Source organism: Alosa pseudoharengus, unplaced genomic scaffold, assembly GCF_046254945.1.
Source record: "Alosa pseudoharengus isolate Yale_2024_CS ecotype anadromous, Long Island Sound unplaced genomic scaffold, YU_APseudo_1.1 YU_APseudo_1.1_scf_30, whole genome shotgun sequence".
Taxonomy (NCBI): domain Eukaryota; kingdom Metazoa; phylum Chordata; class Actinopteri; order Clupeiformes; family Clupeidae; genus Alosa; species Alosa pseudoharengus.
The window spans coordinates 1,315,997-1,325,187 of NW_027468719.1; the positions used below are offsets into that span (position 1 = coordinate 1,315,997).

The window sequence follows — 9,191 nt, forward strand, 5'->3', positions numbered from 1 at the left end:
AGAATAATGACTACGATCTTTGTCTGTAAAAGCAACATTTTAGTTATTCTCACTGCTTGAAATAAGAAGTATAGCCTAACCATGTTTGATCTGTTGCATGAATGGCAGAGATAACTCAAATTCCCTTTCTACTGTACAGTCATCTAAACAAGGCAATCAAATTCCAGGACCAGCATAGATGACTTTTTTTAATTCTTGGATAATCTTCTCTGGTGCCAATTGAGCATTTCTCAATTTTGGATTAAAAAGTAACTGAGAATTACTGAGAATAATACCGAGTAAAATATTACTGAAATTGTATTGGTAATGCCTTACATTACTGCATTACAGCAAAAAGCAATGCATTACTGTAATTACATTACTCTTTTAATGCATTACTCCCAACACTGATCATAGCAGATCATATCATTGATAATCGTTCACATTTTACTATAGGCTAATAACCACACTGCCCCTCAGCTGGACTTGCAGAGGAGTTTCCAAAGTACAGGGAGACAGAACGCGAATGACTTGAGTATGAATATCACACTTTTAATGAATAATAAAATGAATATCCACCCCATCTCCTCCTCATACATCTGACGTGACTTATCAATGTCTAGTTGTTGTCATTGATGTCTGGTCTGTTCTGTACCCTATGGGGGGGTTATCTTGCTGCTCTCTCTGCCTTAGGCTTTCCATGTTTGCACATGGAAGGGCAGGGGGCTCCCAGAACAGAACCAGACCGCCAAATGAAACATTATGCATTACCGCAACCTTCTTGACAAAGTGGTCCTGACTGAAACCTACATAAAACAGATAATTTACCTTGAAGTGACGAGGGCTAGTTTACAGCATTTGTTGTGCATATTAATAAATTGCACTTAATAACACTAAATTATTTTTTTTCCGATTACTCGATGAAATAATCACTAGAATACTCGATTAAAAAAATAATCGATAGCTGCAGCCCTACATAGGGGTATGTATACTTATGAGCACCTGTATTTTAAGGAAGAACATTTATTTATTTATTTATGATACATTATTCAAGCACAAAGAAAATTGGTGTCCTTAAAGGTTGGATTTTCTTCATTTGTTTAATTAAAGCATTAAGATCAATATGGGACAAAGATGGGCCCCACTTGTCAGCCCACAACCAACCCACATGGGCCCAAGATGGGTGTGTTACCTGGGTATAGTGACATGACAGTTTCTGAGAATGATGTACGTGACAGCTGTCAGGAAACGCATGTAAAAAAAGACCTGTTGTCGACGTGCATGTTCCTGATTGTGGGTTGTGGTTGGAAACGTTTACATACAAAAAGAAAAAGCATACGTGACATTTGTCAGACAGTCAGCCTGAACAGAGATAACCACAACAGAGCGGCAGTAGGGGCCAGTTGCTTCCAGGGACCGTCACGTAGGCTTTCCGCAGAAAAAGTAAAAGTCAGGATTCAAGTGACGGATATATTTGATGGATATAAGTCGCAACGTAAAATCATACGTCCCATTACTTTTAAGCAAATTTATTTAAGATTAATGAGCGTATGTATAAACTTATGTTGTGTCATCCATGTTTTTCACACTAGAGGGTGACAATTTTTCGGGACTCCCGCGGGTCACGGTATTCCCGCGGGTTTCCCGCAGTACGGGAGTAAATTTCACTGTTGGTAACGTGATTGGGACGGGACAGGAAATAATAAACGGGAGCTGGCGGGAAGCCAGAGATTAATTTTAAAAAAATGACGCTGCAATGCAGTGAGTGCGCCCAAAGACTTGAGGCATTTCGTTTTAGAAAAGAGAACCAATTACAACCCACAATACGTTTGTTGTTTATTGGTAGCCTATCAGAGCAAGACAAAGCAGCTGCCCTGTTCACAATCAATCAGCTTCAGCAACTAGGCCCTAAGGCAAAATGGATGCAAAGAAAGTTACAGGCGAAAGTGTCAGCAAAGGACAGCTCTATTCAAGCGATTCTCGTTGAGTTTAATGTGTCATGCAATGTTGGGGCATGGCACCTCGACGATCGCATTCCTCAATATATTTATCGCATAACCCCATGGCGGAACACAAAAAATAGTTTTGTTTACCCATGCTTCGCTGGTTTAACGTGATGAGAACGGTGCAAACTTAACTGATGGGATGAGATCTACAATTCTGACTATGAAATGATTTAAGCATAGCCTACAGCAAAGTCCTGTAAAATATGTAATTTTAATGTAGCCCAAAATTAGGCTATATTAAAGAAAAGTTAGACAAGGCTTTCTGCCCTACCAAAATGTATGGTCACCGTCACCGCACGCTACTGGGTAGCCTAACAGTTGGATAACTTTATAGACATCAATTTAGGGAGCGGGACGGGATTCGGGAGTCTTTCTCTCGGGATTTTGCGGGACAGAATTTTTTTGGGGGGGCTGTCACGTGATCGGGATATGACGGGAGTATTTGTGCGGGCTCGGGATGGGACGGGAGTGAAAATTGATTCCCGTGTCACCCTCTACTTCACACATTCCGACTGCAAAGCACATGAATGCTCGCAGTCGGAGAAACAACATCATCAAGGGGGCGGTTCCTAATATTCCCAGATGTCATGAATGCACCATCAGGTATCGTCGCGAGTCAAACGCTGCCAGTCAAGCGCTGCCATTAAAAACTAGAAAATATGACCGCTGCCCAGTCCTGCACATTCTCTCAAAAATAAAAACGTTTGTCAATTTGTCTCCTATGCAATGCCCTACTTTTGGGTATGTAAATGAGTGTGTGAATAGTGTGTGTGTTTTTGTGTATATATGTGCTTCTGTGTGTGTGTGTGTGTGAGTTCGCTAGTGAGTGTGTGTGGGCGGGTAATGGGGTGTGTGTGTGTGTGTGTGTGTGTGTGTGTATGTATGTGTGTGTGTGTGTGTGTGTGTGTGTGTGTGTGTGTGTGTGCGTGTAGCTGATATGGCCCCCAATAAATAGAATTCCATGAAACATGGCATGAATTCAGAGGATGTCATAATGATCCTACAAATTCTGTGCAGTTTTGAACCGGTCAGCCAAAGATATCTGCCAGATGGGTGATGGATCAAAACAAAAAAACAATGGTTCCCTGTCATCCTTGTGGGGCTACATGGCCACCAAGTTTCGTACAGCCCGGTCTTTCAGTGTCCCGGGAATCGTTGACACAAAATTACTGAAGAATAATTTTTTTAAATCTGGAAGAAAAAAAAACTCTGACTAAACCTATATGACCACCGCTTCAATTGTGTTGCGGTCATAATAATGGAGTTCAAACTTCTAAATACAATATTCCTCTGAAAGTGAATGCTCTGTTTATGCAAACTCAAATCTCTACCTGCCCTCTTACAATGATGAGCTAGAAGATGCTGCGTGTGACTTTAGCAGTGACAGGACACATTCTCACCTAGACAAGGGGAAAAGTGCTGTGAGAATCATGTTCATCATGTTCATCAAAAGCCACAGTTCGTCAGACTGAAGAACTGTCTCAATGACACTGTGATCAGCAGCACCGGAGCTCCACAGAGAACTGTTGCGGTTTTTACGCACGCAGCCTTTCCTTGCCCCGCCCCGCTCTCTCTCGTAACGAGCCCGCTGCCCCTCCTATGCATGTTAATTAACAAAACATTAACGATTGTTGAAAGATTGTTGTTGCCACATAGAAGCATTGCATAGAACAGTGTTTTTCAACCACTGTGCCGGGGCACACTAGTGTGCCGTGAGAGATCATCAGGTGTGCCGCAGAAAATTACCCAAATGTCACTCACTGGTCCAGAAAAGCAACTGTTGAATCAAAGAATTTATAACCACATGCTCTCATTGATTGTATGATTGCACTATTTGTGGTATGCAGGCATTGTACAATGGGGGCCCCATATCCAGTATTCACAGAATCATCACATATCCAGTTCATAACAACAATTAAATTAGATATAGTCACCTACAAATGAAACAGAGGCGCTTGTTTTATTGAGCAGGTCTTGCATAGAAGCCATACTAAGGCCATATCTGTGTATTATTTGAAATTTTAGGCTATGGTATGTTTATTTTTTTCTTCACACAGGATGTTAGTGTGCCGTGGGATATTTTAAGTGTCAAAAGTGTGTCGTGGCACAAAAAAGGTTGAAAAACACTGGCATAGAAGGTGGCTGGCTAAATTGCTATTAAATCTGCTTAGCATCGTGACAATGCTGCGCAAATTTGTTCAAAACTGCTGCATTAAAGTTAACTCTGCTAAGGTCTTATCACAACATAGTTGAGGAGACTAAACTAAGTTAAGTTTATATGCAATCAAGCAGTATCTCAAAGCTAACGTTAGAATACTGTTTGGATGTTGAGTTTAGCATGCTTACTTACAGCTGCTTGTCAATTTCGTTACTCATGCAGGGCTCATTTTATTGACTCTGACACTGAATATTTGCAAAATCCCGAATGGAAAAGTGTTTTCCCAGACTCAAAAGTGCTTGTCTCAAGGAGAAGTACGAACCTTTATTTTCACTAACAACATAGAAAACGTTAGGAATTACATCCACACATCAGCAGCCTTTTAACTTTTTTAACACAAATGTCTTAAAGTGACAGGCACTCAATTAAACCTATACACTACCAAGACCGCCCCCCCCACCCCACCGTTGTCCAAGTCATGCTACCGCCACAAATTCAATTCAAATTTTGTGGGAAACACTGGGAGGAGTACAGGAGCCTGGTGGAGGACTTTGTTCATTGGTGCAAACTTAAAGCAACACCAAAGAGTTTTTTGTACCTTAAAATAATGTTTCCAAAATCGTTTCAGTGGTTCATCAACTCTTAATAGGGTGAACGGCACTTTCTGCATTTGCTTCGCGGCCCTCTATCGGCTATAACAGCACTATGTAAGTTTGCCGGATCGGGTAGCGGATCTGTAGTTCGATGGAATGAGACATGAGAAACTACAAATTTGACTTGCATCTGATGTCGCAATACATCCTACTTTCATAAAATCATGCAAAATATTCTACATTGTCTGTGAACATTGTTATTTGCAAAGCTGGTGCTGGATAAACAAATAGTGCGTGCAACAGAGGAAAAGTTCTTTGGTGTTGCTTTAACCACCTTCAACTCAACACTTCAAAGACCAAGGAGATGGTGGCGGATTTCCGCAGGTCAAAGCCCGCTCTGCTACTAGTCTCCATTGGTGGGGTCAATGTGGAGGTGGTAAACACCTACAAGTCTCTGGGCTTACACCTGGACAATAAACTGGACTGGTCAGCCAATACTGAAGCACTAAGAAAGGGCAAAGCAGGCTGTACTTCCTGAGGAGGCTGCAGTCCTTCAATGTCTGCAGTAAGCTCCTCAGGATGTTTTACTGTTGTTGCCATCGTCTTCTATGCTGTGGGTGCTGGGGAGGAAGCACAAAGAAGGATGCTGGGCGACTAGATAGGCTGGTAAGGAAAGCTGGCTCTGTTGTGGGAGCCGAACTGGAGTGCATCACTTCAATATCAGACAAAAGACCCTTCTGGTTTTGTTGCCAGCATAAAAACAAGCTTACCATCGGCCTATCCGCAAATTTTAAACACAAGGGATGAATTGAACAATGACTAAGTCGGACATATAGGCATAGTTTATATTGAAAAAAAGTTATACAATTTGGAACTCTAGCTTTTCCCCACCGCAGTCTTTTAATGCCATCTAATCATAACGTGCGCAGTCTGCACAATACTTAAGCCCAAATCACACCCAAGATTCGCGACGAGATGAGCTGCAACATTCGAATTAATTTAATTAATCAATATTCTAATATTAACCAGCAACTTGATGCAACATTCTAAAACCTTGCAACTATGACCAGACATGATAAATGCTTTGCAACGACGTGCAACATCTAATTCACACCGTAACATCCTTTCTGTAATGGTTTCGTGTCATTGCAAATCTTTGGTGTGAATTGGGCTTTAAACAGACGATGTGACTGGTTTTAGAAGATTAAATACAACCCGAAACTGTTGCACTGTTGCACTTACTTATTTGCACCATCACCATGACACTCACTCTCATAGAGCACCTCACCATGCATATGGAACTACAGGCTCAGTCCCTGCCCTATCATTGCAAGAGCCTCATGCTTGATCATCCGTAAGCACACTATGTGGATATTTGATTTAGTTTTTTTAGTATTTAGTATTTTTTTTATCTTCTACTGTCTCTATTGTGCAGTGGAGATTTTTATATGTATATACTTATATTACTTATAATATCTTATAAGTGCATGTTGTGTGTGATGTCTGTATGCTACTGAGACCTTGAATTTCCCTTTGGGGATCAATAAAGTACCTACCTACCTACTAGTGCTAGTGGTGGTGGTGGTGGGGGGGGGGGGGTCGATTCTGTTCAGTATCGCAATATTTTGTGCTTGCAATGATACAGTAGCGCAAAGTATCGCAATTTAATTATAGAATTATCTATTTTAGGATATTTTTATTTACTCAGGGTTTACCTTCAGGGTCTAAATTTCAGCACGGGATTATAGCGCATAATTTATTCAAGTCCCGCAGCTATAGCCATCATAATGTGAGAAATTCTCACACACATTTTACAGTGCTGTCTGATAACGTTAATCTAATAATGGAGCTGCGTGAATGCGGACCGGACGGACCAACTTCTGACTTGACTTGACTCGAACGTAATCCCATGCAGGGACACACACACCCACAGAGCCACTTTGCAGGTGCTCTCTCTCTCTCTCTCTCGCAGCAGCAGGACTCGTCACCGCTGAAGTAAAATTATGCTATAAGTGCTTCTCAACTGCTAACCGACAGGAAAGGAAAACAAAAGTTTAGCGATCAGGAACTGTCAGGAATTTTGCAAACACAGAAGGATTTCCAATGGCCAATCTGGCCATGAGACGCGAGGGAACGTGGATGTGTTCTCCATTTGAGAAACGTAATCGATTGCGGACGTGCAGACAGTTACAGACACCGAGCGCACCATTGGCCTATTCACTTTCTAGAGTGCGCATTCATAACGTGAATGATGCTTCATACCAAAACATAATGACACAAGCGATGAAATAAGACCAATTTGTTTTAGGAGTAGAGACTATTCTATTCAGCAGGGAACCAGTAAAGTGCATTTTGACTAACATCACATTAAAAATGAAAAACAAATAAAGCAGTCATTTGTACAAAATGATGTGCTGTGTACAAGTAATAAGATGATATGGAGTTTGAGACGTTTTGAGAATTTCTATTCTGATGCGCCAAAGCAACTGAGAAAGCATACGTTCTCTATTTCATTTATTTATTTATTTTCCAGTAGACAAGCGGAGTGCGGAAACAATAGGCTACAATAGCACAATCACTCCTTCAAAAAGCAGGCTACTCCAGTTTCTTGGTAGGCTAAAGCAAACATGTATCAATAAGCTACCTTGTTAAGACCCACGAGTTTTGTTACACAACACAAGCAAAACATTAGCCAAATGTTCAACGGATGCTAATCATGTGCCATGTCGCACTTGTTTTCTAGAAACCCAGAAAAGAAGAGAGTTGAGTGTGGATTAGGTGTTTTTTTTAAAATCAAAGCATTATTTTACCAAGCAAATTGGCCTACTTACCAGTATAGGAAAGCTGTAGTTAGGATCATGTGCTGGAAGAATGTAAAAATCTACAAAACGTCTACACAAAGTCCATCCAAATGTCGATAACGTTTTACTTTCGAATTCAGGCGCACCAGATCTCTACCACAGCCCGTTTAGAGACATGGTTCACTTCCTATTAACTCCCATTGTATCGAAACTGGTTGCAGTCCTATGGAAGCATATGGGTAGCTATATTCAAATGAGAATGCAATCTGCAATATGCAATTCAAAAAGACATTACATTATGCAATTGACAATTCATTATGCAATTTAATATTGCAATTTGCAATAATATCCAACAAATTGTATTTTAATCTGCAAAGTGACAATGAAATCCTAAAATCAATTCCAATAATTTTGGTTAAAAAATAGAATAAACATGGATTGAATTGCATTCCATTTTGCCATGGTACTTCAGTCTCAAAATTCAAATGGCAATTCATTTTGCATTTCAATTTTCAATATTTAGTTTCATCATTTAACTGTCAATTCGTTTTGCAATTTAATATTTAAAGTGCAATGTAGGATTGCATTTTAAAAACATATTTGGCAAAACTGTCAATGCCAGCTTGAAAAGATTTTGGATTATTTTGGGCAAAACGTTTTGCCATCGTTTTGAGGCATTTTTTTCAAATGGAAAAGAAATAGCGCCCCCCGTGATTGCATTGCACTTTGGTCACGCTCTTTGTGTTGCAAAATTCAAATGGCCATTCAATCTGCCTAACGCATTGCAATCTGTCAAGTCACTCGTCAAGGCGGGAACTAGGCTACGTCACTTCCGTGTTTACGTCTTCTTACCCAGTTAGCGTTTGCAATGGAGGAGTTTGCAGTCTCTGGCCGACAGAATTTTTTTTCGCCATAGACTGCCGTTCAAATTTTTTTTAAAGATAGGTCCCATGGAGGCAAACGGAAGGGGCGGGACTTCACCACTCTATTGCAAGCGCTAACTGGGTAAGACGTAAACACGGAAGTGACGTAGCCTAGTTCCCGCCTTGACGAATGATTTGACAGATTGCAATGCGTTTGGCAGATTGAATGGCCATTTGAATTTTGCAACACAAAGAACGTGACCAAAGTGCAATGCAATCACGGGGGGCGCTATTTCTTTTCCATTTGAATAAAATGTCTCAAAACGATGGCAAAACGTTTTGCCCAAAATAATCCAAAATCTTTTCAAGCTGGCATTGACAGTTTTGCCAAATATGTTTTTAAAATGCAATCCTACATTGCACTTTAAATATTAAATTGCAAAACGAATTGACAGTTAAATGATGAAACTGAATATTGAAAATTTAAATGCAAAATGAATTGCCATTTGAATTTTGAGACTGAAGTACCATGCCAAAATGGAATGCAATTCAATCCATGTTTATTCTATTTTTTAACCAAAATTATTGGAATTGATTTTAGGATTTCATTGTCACTTTGCAGATTAAAATACAATTTGTTGGATATTATTGCAAATTGCAATATTAAATTGCATAATGAATTGTCAATTGCATAATGTAATGTCTTTTTGAATTGCATATTGCAGATTGCATTCTCATTTGAATAAAGCTACTCATATGCTTCCATACAGTCCACCCATCGTCCCCCCTAG

At 40.1% G+C, this 9,191-nt stretch overlaps 1 protein-coding gene across 2 annotated transcripts in view; it reads right to left on the reverse strand.

The window, feature by feature from the left end:
* The window catches only part of LOC143101203 (uncharacterized), an 87,794-nt gene extending 80,115 nt beyond the window's left edge, over positions 1 to 7,679 (reverse strand). For both annotated transcript variants that reach the window (XM_076264620.1, XM_076264619.1), the window contains exon 1: positions 7,568 to 7,679. The gene's annotated coding sequence lies outside the window, so the exon portion shown is untranslated. The remainder of the gene's footprint in view (positions 1 to 7,567) is intronic.
* Positions 7,680 to 9,191: the final 1,512 nt, after the last annotated feature.